The sequence below is a fragment of the Vanacampus margaritifer genome, chromosome 3 (assembly GCF_051991255.1).
Source record: "Vanacampus margaritifer isolate UIUO_Vmar chromosome 3, RoL_Vmar_1.0, whole genome shotgun sequence".
In the NCBI taxonomy this organism is placed as follows: Eukaryota; Metazoa; Chordata; class Actinopteri; order Syngnathiformes; family Syngnathidae; genus Vanacampus; species Vanacampus margaritifer.
The window spans coordinates 29892538-29908016 of NC_135434.1; positions in this window are offsets into that span (position 1 = coordinate 29892538).

Genomic DNA, 15479 nt, shown 5'->3' on the forward strand with positions numbered 1-15479 from the left:
TCGACCCCTGGTAGCCCGCCATTCATTTCAATGGGGGATTTCGACCACTGGGAGCCAGCAATTCATTTCAATGGGGGATTTCGACCCCTAGGCGCCCCCGCCATTCATTCCTATGGGGGGATCTCGATCCCTGGTAGCCCTCCATTCATTTCAATGGGGGATTTCAACCCCTGGTAACCCACCATTCATTCCTATGGGGGGATTCGACCCCTGGGAGCCCACCATTCATTTAAATGGGGGAATTCGACCCCTGGGTGCCCGCCATTCATTTCAATGGGGGATTTCGACCCCTGGTAGCCCGCCATTAATTTCATTGGGGGATTTTGAACCCTGGGTGCCCGCCATTCATTTCAACAGGGGAATTCGACCCCTGGGTGCCCGCCATTCATTTCATTGCGGGATTTCGACCCCTAGGCGCCCGCCTATCATTTCAATGGGGGATTTTGACCACTGGGAGCCAGCCATTCATTTCAATGGGGGATTTCGACCCCTAGGCGCCCCCGCCATTTATTTCAATGGGGGCATTCGACCCCTGGTAGCCCGCCATTCATTTCATTGGGGGATTTTGATTCCTGGGCGCCCGCCATTCATTTCAATGGGGGAATTCGACCCCTGGTAGCCCGCCATTCATTTCAATGGGGGATTTCGACCACTGGGAGCCAGCCATTCATTTCAATGGGGGATTTCGACCCCTAGGCGCCCGCCATTCATTTCAATGGGGGATTTTGACTCCTGGTCGCCCGCCATTCATTTCAATGGGGGAATTTGACCCCTGGGAGCCCGCCATTCATTTCAATGGGGGATTTCGACCCCTAGGCGCCCCCGCCATTCATTCCTGAGGGGGGATCTCGATCCCTGGTAGCCCGCCATTCATTTCAATGGGGGATTTCGACCCCTAGGCGCCCCCGCCATTCATTTCAATGGGGGATTTCGACCCCTGGTAGCCCGCCATTCATTTCATTGGGGGATTTTGATTCCTCAGCGCCCGTCATTCATTTCAATGGGGGATTTCAACCCCTGTTAGCCCGCCATTCATTTCATTGGGGGATTTTGATTCCTGGGCGCCCGCCATTCATTTCAATGGGGGAATTCGACCCCTGGTAGCCCGCCATTCATTTCATTGGGGGATTTTGATCCCTGGGTGCCCGCCATTCATTTCAATAAGGGAATTCGACCCCTGGGTACCCGCCATTCATTTCATTGCGGGATTTCGACCCCTGGGCTCCCGCCATTCATTTCAATGGGGGATTTCGACCTCTGGTAGACCGCCATTCATTTCATTGGGGGATTTTGATTCCTGGGCGCCCGCCATTCATTTCAATGGGGGAATTCGACCCCTGGGAGCCCGCCATTCATTTCAATGGGGGATTTCGACCACTGGGAGCCAGCCATTCATTTCAATGGGGGATTTCGACCCCTAGGCGCCCCCGCCATTCATTCCTATGGGGGAATTTCTATCCCTGGTAGCCCGCCATTCATTTCAATGGGGGATTTCAACCCCTGGTAACCTGCAATTCATTCCTATGGGCGATTTCGACCCCTGGGAGCCCACCATTCATTTAAATAGGGGAATTCGACCCCTGGTAGCCCGCCATTCATTTCAATGGGGGATTTCGACCAGTGGTAGCCCAATATTCATTTCTATGGGGGAATCTCGATCCCTGGTAGCCCGCCATTCATTTCAATGGGGGATTTCGACCTCTGGGAGCCCGCCATTCATTTCATTGCGGGATTTCGACCCCTGGGCACCCGCCATTCATTTCAATGGGGGATTTCGACCCCTGGTAGCCCGCCATTCATTTCATTGGGGGATTTTGATTCCTGGGCGCCCGCCATTCATTTCAATGGGGGAATTCGACACCTGGTAGCCCGCCATTCATTTCAATGGGGGATTTCGACCACTGGGAGCCAGCAATTCATTTCAATGGGGGATTTCGACCCCTAGGCGCCCCCGCCATTCATTCCTATGGGGGGATCTCGATCCCTGGTAGCCCGCCATTCATTTCAATGGGGGATTTCAACCCCTGGTAACCCACCATTCATTCCTATGGGGGGATTCGACCCCTGGGAGCCCACCATTCATTTAAATGGGGGAATTCGACCCCTGGGTGCCCGCCATTCATTTCAATGGGGGATTTCGACCCCTGGTAGCCCGCCATTAATTTCATTGGGGGATTTTGAACCCTGGGTGCCCGCCATTCATTTCAACAGGGGAATTCGACCCCTGGGTGCCCGCCATTCATTTCATTGCGGGATTTCGACCCCAAGGCGCCCGCCTATCATTTCAATGGGGGATTTTGACCACTGGGAGCCAGCCATTCATTTCAATGGGGGATTTCGACCCCTAGGCGCCCCCGCCATTCATTTCAATGGGGGCATTCGACCCCTGGTAGCCCGCCATTCATTTCATTGGGGGATTTTGATTCCTGGGCGCCCGCCATTCATTTCAATGGGGGAATTCGACCCCTGGTAGCCCGCCATTCATTTCAATGGGGGATTTCGACCACTGGGAGCCAGCCATTCATTTCAATGGGGGATTTCGACCCCTAGGCGCCCGCCATTCATTTCAATGTGGGATTTTGACTCCTGGTCGCCCGCCATTCATTTCAATGGGGGAATTTGACCCCTGGGAGCCCGCCATTCATTTCAATGGGGGATTTCGACCCCTAGGCGCCCCCGCCATTCATTCCTGAGGGGGGATCTCGATCCCTGGTAGCCCGCCATTCATTTCAATGGGGGATTTCAACAACTTGTAACCCGCCATTCATTCCTATGGGGGGATTCGACCCCTGGGAGCCCACCATTCATTTAAATGGGGGAATTCGACCCCTGGGTTCCCGCCATTCATTTCAATGGGGGATTTCGAACTCTGGTAGCCCGCCATTCATTTCATTGGGGGATTTTGATTCCTGGGCGCCCGCCATTCATTTCAATGGGGGAATTCGACCCCTGTGAGCCCGCCATTCATTTCAATGGGGGATTTCGACCCCTAGGCGCCCCCGCCATTCATTTCAATGGGGGATTTCGACCCCTGGTAGCCCGCCATTCATTTCATTGGGGGATTTTGATTCCTCAGCGCCCGTCATTCATTTCAATGGGGGATTTCAACCCCTGTTAGCCCGCCATTCATTTCATTGGGGGATTTTGATTCCTGGGCGCCCGCCATTCATTTCAATGGGGGATTTCGACCACTGGGAGCCAGCCATTCATTTCAATGGGGGATTTCAACCCCTGGTAACCTGCCATTCATTCCTATGGGAGATTTCGACCCCTGGGAGCCCACCATTCATTTAAATGGGGGAATTCGACCCCTGGTAGCCCGCCATTCATTTCAATGGGGGATTTCGACCACTGGGAGCCCAATATTCATTTCTATGGGGGAATCTCGATCCCTAGTAGCCCGCCATTCATTTCAATGGGGGAATTCGACCCCTGATAGCCCGCCATTCATTTCATTGGGGGATTTTGATCCCTGGGTGCCCGCCATTCATTTCAATAAGGGAATTCGACACCTGGGTGCCCGCCATTCATTTCATTGCGGGTTTTCGACCCCTGGGCGCCCGCCATTCATTTCAATGGGGGATTTCGACCTCTGGTAGCCCGCCATTCATTTCATTGGGGGATTTTGATTCCTGGGCGCCCGCCATTCATTTCAATGGGGGAATTCGACCCCTGGGAGCCCGCCATTCATTTCAATGGGGGATTTCGACCACTGGGAGCCAGCCATTCATTTCAATGGGGGATTTCGACCCCTAGGCGCCCCCGCCATTCATTCCTATGGGGGAATCTCTATCCCTGGTAGCCCGCCATTCATTTCAATGGGGGATTTCAACCCCTGGTAACCTGCAATTCATTTCAATGGGGGATTTCAACCCCTGGTAACCTGCAATTCATTCCTATGGGCGATTTCGACCCCTGGGAGCCCACCATTCACTTAATTAGGGGAATTCGTCCCCTGGTAGCCCGCCATTCATTTCAATGGGGGATTTCGACCACTGGGAGCCCAATATTCATTTCTATGGGGGAATCTCGATCCCTGGTAGCCCGCCATTCATTTCAATGGGGGATTTCGACCCCAGGGCACCCGCCATTCATTTCAATGGGGGATTTCGACCCCTGGTAGCCCGCCATTCATTTCATTGGGGGATTTTGATTCCTGGGCGCCCGCCATTCACTTCAATGGGGGAATCTCGATCCCTGGTAGCCCGCCATTCATTTCAATGGGGATTTCGATCCCTGGTAGCCCGCCATTCATTTCATTGCGGGATTTCGAACCCTGGGTACCCGCCATTCATTTCAATGGGGGATTTCGACCCCTGGTAGCCCGCCATTCATTTCATTGGGGGATTTTGATTCCTGGGCGCCCGCCATTCATTTCAATGGGGGAATCTCGATCCCTGGTAGCCCGCCATTCATTTCAATGGGGAATTTCGACCCCTGGTAGCCCGCCATTCATTTCATTGCGGGATTTCGACCCCTGGGTAACCGCCATTCATTTCAATGGGGGATTTCGACCACTGGGAGGCAGCAATTCATTTCAATGGGGGATTTCGACCCCTAGGCGCCCCCGCCATTCATTCCGATGGGGGGATCTCGATCCCTGGTAGCCCGCCATTCATTTCAATGGGGGATTTCAACCCCTGGTAACCCACCATTCATTCCTATGGGGGGATTCGACCCCTGGGAGCCCACCATTCATTTAAATGGGGGAATTCGACCCCTGGGTGCCCGCCATTCATTTCAATGGGGGATTTCGACCCCTGGTAGCCCGCCATTCATTTCATTGGGGGATTTTGATCCCTGGGTGCCCGCCATTCATTTCAACAGGGGAATTCGACCCCTGGGTGCCCGCCATTCATTTCAATGGGGGATTTCGACCACTGGGAGCCCAATATTCATTTATATGGGGAAATCTCGATCCCTGGTAGCCCGCCATTCATTTCAATGGGGGATTTCGACCCCAGGGCACCCGCCATTCATTTCAATGGGGGATTTCGACCCCTGGTAGCCCGCCATTCATTTCATTGGGGGATTTTGATTCCTGGGCGCCCGCCATTCATTTCAATGGGGGAATCTCGATCCCTGGTAGCCCGCCATTCATTTCAATGGGGATTTCGACCCCTGGTAGCCCGCCATTCATTTCATTGCGGGATTTCGACCCCTGGGTACCCGCCATTCATTTCAATGGGGGATTTCGACCCCTGGTAGCCCGCCATTCATTTCATTGGGGGATTTTGATTCCTGGGCGCCCGCCATTCATTTCAATGGGGGAATCTCGATCCCTGGTAGCCCGCCATTCATTTCAATGGGGGATTTCGACCCCTGGTAGCCCGCCATTCATTTCATTGCGGGATTTCGACCCCTGGGTAACCGCCATTCATTTCAATGGGGGATTTCGACCCCTGGTAGCCCGCCATTCATTTCATTGGGGGATTTTGATTCCTGGGCGCCCGCCATTCACTTCAATGGGGGAATCTCGATCCCTGGTAGCCCGCCATTCATTTCAATGGGGATTTTGATCCCTGGTAGCCCGCCATTCATTTCATTGCGGGATTTCGAACCCTGGGTACCCGCCATTCATTTCAATGGGGGATTTCGACCCCTGGTAGCCCGCCATTCATTTCATTGGGGGATTTTGATTCCTGGGCGCCTGCCATTCATTTCAATGGGGGAATCTCGATCCCTGGTAGCCCGCCATTCATTTCAATGGGGGATTTCGACCCCTGGTAGCCCGCCATTCATTTCATTGCGGGATTTCGACCCCTGGGTAACCGCCATTCATTTCAATGGGGGATTTCGACCACTGGGAGGCAGCCATTCATTTCAATGGGGGATTTCGACCCCTAGGCGCCCCCGCCATTCATTCCTATGGGGGGATCTCGATCCCTGGTAGCCCGCCATTCATTTCAATGGGGGATTTCAACCCCTGGTAACCCACCATTCATTCCTATGGGGGGATTCGACCCCTGGGAGCCCACCATTCATTTAAATGGGGGAATTCGACCCCTGGGTGCCCGCCATTCATTTCAATGGGGGATTTCGACCCCTGGTAGCCCGCCATTCATTTCATTGGGGGATTTTGATCCCTGGGTGCCCGCCATTCATTTCAACAGGGGAATTCGACCCCTGGGTGCCCGCCATTCATTTCAATGGGGGATTTCGACCACTGGGAGCCCAATATTCATTTATATGGGGAAATCTCGATCCCTGGTAGCCCGCCATTCATTTCAATGGGGGATTTCGACCCCAGGGCACCCGCCATTCATTTCAATGGGGGATTTCGACCCCTGGTAGCCCGCCATTCATTTCAATAAGGGAATTCGACCCCTGGTTACCCGCCATTCATTTCATTGCGGGATTTCGACCCCTGGGCTCCCGCCATTCATTTCAATGGGGGATTTCGACCTCTGGTAGCCCGCCATTCATTTCATTGGGGGATTTTGATTCCTGGGCGCCCGCCATTCATTTCAATGGGGGAATTCGACCCCTGGGAGCCCACCATTCATTTCAATGGGGGATTTCGACCACTGGGAGCCAGCCATTCATTTCAATGGGGGATTTCGACCCCTAAGCGCCCCCGCCATTCATTCCTATGGGGGAATCTCTATCCCTGGTAGCCCGCCATTCATTTCAATGGGGGATTTCAACCCCTGGTAACCTGCAATTCATTCCTATGGGCGATTTCGACCCCTGGGAGCCCACCATTCATTTCAATGGGGGATTTCGACATCTGGTAGCCCGCCATTCATTTCATTGCGGGATTTCGACCCCTGGGCACCCGCCATTCATTTCAATGGGGGATTTCGACCCCTGGTAGCCCGCCATTCATTTCAATGGGGGATTTCGACCACTGGGAGCCCAATATTCATTTCTATGGGGGAATCTCGATCCCTGGTAGCCCGCCATTCATTTCAATGGGGGATTTCGACCTCTGGTAGCCCGCCATTCATTTCATTGCGGGATTTCGACCCCTGGGCACCCGCCATTCATTTCAATGGGGGATTTCGACCCCTGGTAGCCCGCCATTCATTTCATTGGGGGATTTTGATTCCTGGGCGCCCGCCATTCATTTCAATGGGGGAATTCGACCCCTGGTAGCCCGCCATTCATTTCAATGGGGGATTTCGACCACTGGGAGCCAGCAATTCATTTCAATGGGGGATTTCGACCCCTAGGCGCCCCCGCCATTCATTCCTATGGGGGGATCTCGATCCCTGGTAGCCCGCCATTCATTTCAATGGGGGATTTCAACCCCTGGTAACCCACCATTCATTCCTATGGGGGGATTCGACCCCTGGGAGCCCACCATTCATTTAAATGGGGGAATTCGACCCCTGGGTGCCCGCCATTCATTTCAATGGGGGATTTCGACCCCTGGTAGCCCGCCATTAATTTCATTGGGGGATTTTGAACCCTGGGTGCCCGCCATTCATTTCAACAGGGGAATTCGACCCCTGGGTGCCCGCCATTCATTTCATTGCGGGATTTCGACCCCTAGGCGCCCGCCTATCATTTCAATGGGGGATTTTGACCACTGGGAGCCAGCCATTCATTTCAATGGGGGATTTCGACCCCTAGGCGCCCCCGCCATTTATTTCAATGGGGGCATTCGACCCCTGGTAGCCCGCCATTCATTTCATTGGGGGATTTTGATTCCTGGGCGCCCGCCATTCATTTCAATGGGGGAATTCGACCCCTGGTAGCCCGCCATTCATTTCAATGGGGGATTTCGACCACTGGGAGCCAGCCATTCATTTCAATGGGGGATTTCGACCCCTAGGCGCCCGCCATTCATTTCAATGGGGGATTTTGACTCCTGGTCGCCCGCCATTCATTTCAATGGGGGAATTTGACCCCTGGGAGCCCGCCATTCATTTCAATGGGGGATTTCGACCCCTAGGCGCCCCCGCCATTCATTCCTGAGGGGGGATCTCGATCCCTGGTAGCCCGCCATTCATTTCAATGGGGGATTTCGACCCCTAGGCGCCCCCGCCATTCATTTCAATGGGGGATTTCGACCCCTGGTAGCCCGCCATTCATTTCATTGGGGGATTTTGATTCCTCAGCGCCCGTCATTCATTTCAATGGGGGATTTCAACCCCTGTTAGCCCGCCATTCATTTCATTGGGGGATTTTGATTCCTGGGCGCCCGCCATTCATTTCAATGGGGGAATTCGACCCCTGGTAGCCCGCCATTCATTTCATTGGGGGATTTTGATCCCTGGGTGCCCGCCATTCATTTCAATAAGGGAATTCGACCCCTGGGTACCCGCCATTCATTTCATTGCGGGATTTCGACCCCTGGGCTCCCGCCATTCATTTCAATGGGGGATTTCGACCTCTGGTAGACCGCCATTCATTTCATTGGGGGATTTTGATTCCTGGGCGCCCGCCATTCATTTCAATGGGGGAATTCGACCCCTGGGAGCCCGCCATTCATTTCAATGGGGGATTTCGACCACTGGGAGCCAGCCATTCATTTCAATGGGGGATTTCGACCCCTAGGCGCCCCCGCCATTCATTCCTATGGGGGAATTTCTATCCCTGGTAGCCCGCCATTCATTTCAATGGGGGATTTCAACCCCTGGTAACCTGCAATTCATTCCTATGGGCGATTTCGACCCCTGGGAGCCCACCATTCATTTAAATAGGGGAATTCGACCCCTGGTAGCCCGCCATTCATTTCAATGGGGGATTTCGACCAGTGGTAGCCCAATATTCATTTCTATGGGGGAATCTCGATCCCTGGTAGCCCGCCATTCATTTCAATGGGGGATTTCGACCTCTGGGAGCCCGCCATTCATTTCATTGCGGGATTTCGACCCCTGGGCACCCGCCATTCATTTCAATGGGGGATTTCGACCCCTGGTAGCCCGCCATTCATTTCATTGGGGGATTTTGATTCCTGGGCGCCCGCCATTCATTTCAATGGGGGAATTCGACACCTGGTAGCCCGCCATTCATTTCAATGGGGGATTTCGACCACTGGGAGCCAGCAATTCATTTCAATGGGGGATTTCGACCCCTAGGCGCCCCCGCCATTCATTCCTATGGGGGGATCTCGATCCCTGGTAGCCCGCCATTCATTTCAATGGGGGATTTCAACCCCTGGTAACCCACCATTCATTCCTATGGGGGGATTCGACCCCTGGGAGCCCACCATTCATTTAAATGGGGGAATTCGACCCCTGGGTGCCCGCCATTCATTTCAATGGGGGATTTCGACCCCTGGTAGCCCGCCATTAATTTCATTGGGGGATTTTGAACCCTGGGTGCCCGCCATTCATTTCAACAGGGGAATTCGACCCCTGGGTGCCCGCCATTCATTTCATTGCGGGATTTCGACCCCAAGGCGCCCGCCTATCATTTCAATGGGGGATTTTGACCACTGGGAGCCAGCCATTCATTTCAATGGGGGATTTCGACCCCTAGGCGCCCCCGCCATTCATTTCAATGGGGGCATTCGACCCCTGGTAGCCCGCCATTCATTTCATTGGGGGATTTTGATTCCTGGGCGCCCGCCATTCATTTCAATGGGGGAATTCGACCCCTGGTAGCCCGCCATTCATTTCAATGGGGGATTTCGACCACTGGGAGCCAGCCATTCATTTCAATGGGGGATTTCGACCCCTAGGCGCCCGCCATTCATTTCAATGTGGGATTTTGACTCCTGGTCGCCCGCCATTCATTTCAATGGGGGAATTTGACCCCTGGGAGCCCGCCATTCATTTCAATGGGGGATTTCGACCCCTAGGCGCCCCCGCCATTCATTCCTGAGGGGGGATCTCGATCCCTGGTAGCCCGCCATTCATTTCAATGGGGGATTTCAACAACTTGTAACCCGCCATTCATTCCTATGGGGGGATTCGACCCCTGGGAGCCCACCATTCATTTAAATGGGGGAATTCGACCCCTGGGTTCCCGCCATTCATTTCAATGGGGGATTTCGAACTCTGGTAGCCCGCCATTCATTTCATTGGGGGATTTTGATTCCTGGGCGCCCGCCATTCATTTCAATGGGGGAATTCGACCCCTGTGAGCCCGCCATTCATTTCAATGGGGGATTTCGACCCCTAGGCGCCCCCGCCATTCATTTCAATGGGGGATTTCGACCCCTGGTAGCCCGCCATTCATTTCATTGGGGGATTTTGATTCCTCAGCGCCCGTCATTCATTTCAATGGGGGATTTCAACCCCTGTTAGCCCGCCATTCATTTCATTGGGGGATTTTGATTCCTGGGCGCCCGCCATTCATTTCAATGGGGGATTTCGACCACTGGGAGCCAGCCATTCATTTCAATGGGGGATTTCAACCCCTGGTAACCTGCCATTCATTCCTATGGGAGATTTCGACCCCTGGGAGCCCACCATTCATTTAAATGGGGGAATTCGACCCCTGGTAGCCCGCCATTCATTTCAATGGGGGATTTCGACCACTGGGAGCCCAATATTCATTTCTATGGGGGAATCTCGATCCCTAGTAGCCCGCCATTCATTTCAATGGGGGAATTCGACCCCTGATAGCCCGCCATTCATTTCATTGGGGGATTTTGATCCCTGGGTGCCCGCCATTCATTTCAATAAGGGAATTCGACACCTGGGTGCCCGCCATTCATTTCATTGCGGGTTTTCGACCCCTGGGCGCCCGCCATTCATTTCAATGGGGGATTTCGACCTCTGGTAGCCCGCCATTCATTTCATTGGGGGATTTTGATTCCTGGGCGCCCGCCATTCATTTCAATGGGGGAATTCGACCCCTGGGAGCCCGCCATTCATTTCAATGGGGGATTTCGACCACTGGGAGCCAGCCATTCATTTCAATGGGGGATTTCGACCCCTAGGCGCCCCCGCCATTCATTCCTATGGGGGAATCTCTATCCCTGGTAGCCCGCCATTCATTTCAATGGGGGATTTCAACCCCTGGTAACCTGCAATTCATTTCAATGGGGGATTTCAACCCCTGGTAACCTGCAATTCATTCCTATGGGCGATTTCGACCCCTGGGAGCCCACCATTCACTTAATTAGGGGAATTCGTCCCCTGGTAGCCCGCCATTCATTTCAATGGGGGATTTCGACCACTGGGAGCCCAATATTCATTTCTATGGGGGAATCTCGATCCCTGGTAGCCCGCCATTCATTTCAATGGGGGATTTCGACCCCAGGGCACCCGCCATTCATTTCAATGGGGGATTTCGACCCCTGGTAGCCCGCCATTCATTTCATTGGGGGATTTTGATTCCTGGGCGCCCGCCATTCACTTCAATGGGGGAATCTCGATCCCTGGTAGCCCGCCATTCATTTCAATGGGGATTTCGATCCCTGGTAGCCCGCCATTCATTTCATTGCGGGATTTCGAACCCTGGGTACCCGCCATTCATTTCAATGGGGGATTTCGACCCCTGGTAGCCCGCCATTCATTTCATTGGGGGATTTTGATTCCTGGGCGCCCGCCATTCATTTCAATGGGGGAATCTCGATCCCTGGTAGCCCGCCATTCATTTCAATGGGGAATTTCGACCCCTGGTAGCCCGCCATTCATTTCATTGCGGGATTTCGACCCCTGGGTAACCGCCATTCATTTCAATGGGGGATTTCGACCACTGGGAGGCAGCAATTCATTTCAATGGGGGATTTCGACCCCTAGGCGCCCCCGCCATTCATTCCGATGGGGGGATCTCGATCCCTGGTAGCCCGCCATTCATTTCAATGGGGGATTTCAACCCCTGGTAACCCACCATTCATTCCTATGGGGGGATTCGACCCCTGGGAGCCCACCATTCATTTAAATGGGGGAATTCGACCCCTGGGTGCCCGCCATTCATTTCAATGGGGGATTTCGACCCCTGGTAGCCCGCCATTCATTTCATTGGGGGATTTTGATCCCTGGGTGCCCGCCATTCATTTCAACAGGGGAATTCGACCCCTGGGTGCCCGCCATTCATTTCAATGGGGGATTTCGACCACTGGGAGCCCAATATTCATTTATATGGGGAAATCTCGATCCCTGGTAGCCCGCCATTCATTTCAATGGGGGATTTCGACCCCAGGGCACCCGCCATTCATTTCAATGGGGGATTTCGACCCCTGGTAGCCCGCCATTCATTTCATTGGGGGATTTTGATTCCTGGGCGCCCGCCATTCATTTCAATGGGGGAATCTCGATCCCTGGTAGCCCGCCATTCATTTCAATGGGGATTTCGACCCCTGGTAGCCCGCCATTCATTTCATTGCGGGATTTCGACCCCTGGGTACCCGCCATTCATTTCAATGGGGGATTTCGACCCCTGGTAGCCCGCCATTCATTTCATTGGGGGATTTTGATTCCTGGGCGCCCGCCATTCATTTCAATGGGGGAATCTCGATCCCTGGTAGCCCGCCATTCATTTCAATGGGGGATTTCGACCCCTGGTAGCCCGCCATTCATTTCATTGCGGGATTTCGACCCCTGGGTAACCGCCATTCATTTCAATGGGGGATTTCGACCCCTGGTAGCCCGCCATTCATTTCATTGGGGGATTTTGATTCCTGGGCGCCCGCCATTCACTTCAATGGGGGAATCTCGATCCCTGGTAGCCCGCCATTCATTTCAATGGGGATTTTGATCCCTGGTAGCCCGCCATTCATTTCATTGCGGGATTTCGAACCCTGGGTACCCGCCATTCATTTCAATGGGGGATTTCGACCCCTGGTAGCCCGCCATTCATTTCATTGGGGGATTTTGATTCCTGGGCGCCTGCCATTCATTTCAATGGGGGAATCTCGATCCCTGGTAGCCCGCCATTCATTTCAATGGGGGATTTCGACCCCTGGTAGCCCGCCATTCATTTCATTGCGGGATTTCGACCCCTGGGTAACCGCCATTCATTTCAATGGGGGATTTCGACCACTGGGAGGCAGCCATTCATTTCAATGGGGGATTTCGACCCCTAGGCGCCCCCGCCATTCATTCCTATGGGGGGATCTCGATCCCTGGTAGCCCGCCATTCATTTCAATGGGGGATTTCAACCCCTGGTAACCCACCATTCATTCCTATGGGGGGATTCGACCCCTGGGAGCCCACCATTCATTTAAATGGGGGAATTCGACCCCTGGGTGCCCGCCATTCATTTCAATGGGGGATTTCGACCCCTGGTAGCCCGCCATTCATTTCATTGGGGGATTTTGATCCCTGGGTGCCCGCCATTCATTTCAACAGGGGAATTCGACCCCTGGGTGCCCGCCATTCATTTCAATGGGGGATTTCGACCACTGGGAGCCCAATATTCATTTATATGGGGAAATCTCGATCCCTGGTAGCCCGCCATTCATTTCAATGGGGGATTTCGACCCCAGGGCACCCGCCATTCATTTCAATGGGGGATTTCGACCCCTGGTAGCCCGCCATTCATTTCAATAAGGGAATTCGACCCCTGGTTACCCGCCATTCATTTCATTGCGGGATTTCGACCCCTGGGCTCCCGCCATTCATTTCAATGGGGGATTTCGACCTCTGGTAGCCCGCCATTCATTTCATTGGGGGATTTTGATTCCTGGGCGCCCGCCATTCATTTCAATGGGGGAATTCGACCCCTGGGAGCCCACCATTCATTTCAATGGGGGATTTCGACCACTGGGAGCCAGCCATTCATTTCAATGGGGGATTTCGACCCCTAAGCGCCCCCGCCATTCATTCCTATGGGGGAATCTCTATCCCTGGTAGCCCGCCATTCATTTCAATGGGGGATTTCAACCCCTGGTAACCTGCAATTCATTCCTATGGGCGATTTCGACCCCTGGGAGCCCACCATTCATTTCAATGGGGGATTTCGACATCTGGTAGCCCGCCATTCATTTCATTGCGGGATTTCGACCCCTGGGCACCCGCCATTCATTTCAATGGGGGATTTCGACCCCTGGTAGCCCGCCATTCATTTCAATGGGGGATTTCGACCACTGGGAGCCCAATATTCATTTCTATGGGGGAATCTCGATCCCTGGTAGCCCGCCATTCATTTCAATGGGGGATTTCGACCTCTGGTAGCCCGCCATTCATTTCATTGCGGGATTTCGACCCCTGGGCACCCGCCATTCATTTCAATGGGGGATTTCGACCCCTGGTAGCCCGCCATTCATTTCATTGGGGGATTTTGATTCCTGGGCGCCCGCCATTCATTTCAATGGGGGAATTCGACCCCTGGTAGCCCGCCATTCATTTCAATGGGGGATTTCGACCACTGGGAGCCAGCAATTCATTTCAATGGGGGATTTCGACCCCTAGGCGCCCCCGCCATTCATTCCTATGGGGGGATCTCGATCCCTGGTAGCCCGCCATTCATTTCAATGGGGGATTTCAACCCCTGGTAACCCACCATTCATTCCTATGGGGGGATTCGACCCCTGGGAGCCCACCATTCATTTAAATGGGGGAATTCGACCCCTGGGTGCCCGCCATTCATTTCAATGGGGGATTTCGACCCCTGGTAGCCCGCCATTAATTTCATTGGGGGATTTTGAACCCTGGGTGCCCGCCATTCATTTCAACAGGGGAATTCGACCCCTGGGTGCCCGCCATTCATTTCATTGCGGGATTTCGACCCCTAGGCGCCCGCCTATCATTTCAATGGGGGATTTTGACCACTGGGAGCCAGCCATTCATTTCAATGGGGGATTTCGACCCCTAGGCGCCCCCGCCATTTATTTCAATGGGGGCATTCGACCCCTGGTAGCCCGCCATTCATTTCATTGGGGGATTTTGATTCCTGGGCGCCCGCCATTCATTTCAATGGGGGAATTCGACCCCTGGTAGCCCGCCATTCATTTCAATGGGGGATTTCGACCACTGGGAGCCAGCCATTCATTTCAATGGGGGATTTCGACCCCTAGGCGCCCGCCATTCATTTCAATGGGGGATTTTGACTCCTGGTCGCCCGCCATTCATTTCAATGGGGGAATTTGACCCCTGGGAGCCCGCCATTCATTTCAATGGGGGATTTCGACCCCTAGGCGCCCCCGCCATTCATTCCTGAGGGGGGATCTCGATCCCTGGTAGCCCGCCATTCATTTCAATGGGGGATTTCGACCCCTAGGCGCCCCCGCCATTCATTTCAATGGGGGATTTCGACCCCTGGTAGCCCGCCATTCATTTCATTGGGGGATTTTGATTCCTCAGCGCCCGTCATTCATTTCAATGGGGGATTTCAACCCCTGTTAGCCCGCCATTCATTTCATTGGGGGATTTTGATTCCTGGGCGCCCGCCATTCATTTCAATGGGGGAATTCGACCCCTGGTAGCCCGCCATTCATTTCATTGGGGGATTTTGATCCCTGGGTGCCCGCCATTCATTTCAATAAGGGAATTCGACCCCTGGGTACCCGCCATTCATTTCATTGCGGGATTTCGACCCCTGGGCTCCCGCCATTCATTTCAATGGGGGATTTCGACCTCTGGTAGACCGCCATTCATTTCATTGGGGGATTTTGATTCCTGGGCGCCCGCCA